Source organism: Wasmannia auropunctata, unplaced genomic scaffold, assembly GCF_000956235.1.
Source record: "Wasmannia auropunctata unplaced genomic scaffold, wasmannia.A_1.0 LD336074.1, whole genome shotgun sequence".
In the NCBI taxonomy this organism is placed as follows: Eukaryota; Metazoa; Arthropoda; class Insecta; order Hymenoptera; family Formicidae; genus Wasmannia; species Wasmannia auropunctata.
The window spans coordinates 4,464,572-4,464,995 of NW_012026816.1; positions in this window are offsets into that span (position 1 = coordinate 4,464,572).

Consider the following 424-nt stretch of genomic DNA (forward strand, 5'->3'; position numbering starts at 1 on the left):
ATTTCGTTAAAAGCCGCACATCGATATGATTGCGCACATTCTCCATGGTTTTGCCAAATACCGCGTTATTCATTAATTTGTACAAATTTTTTTCAAATTCATTCGTGGCTAATGTTCGAAATTTCGTATTTAGTTCAATATAATCACGAAGCCAAGGAGATTGCGCGAATTGCAATACGCGATGAATCTTTGAGATACGGAGGCCGTGACGAGTACACTGTTGCAGAGTGCGATAATGTATGACGTAACGCTTCTTATCGTATACGGTTGCGAGGAGCTTGTCCTGCCGCTTGCCGGGCGGCTTATCGCGCGTCGGACAGAACGGTAGGTCAGTGTGCGCGTCGTGAAGATTTTGCGGATATTCCAAATCTACTTCTAGAATATAGCCTATCGGGGAATCTATCGCAACATCCATAACATTAAA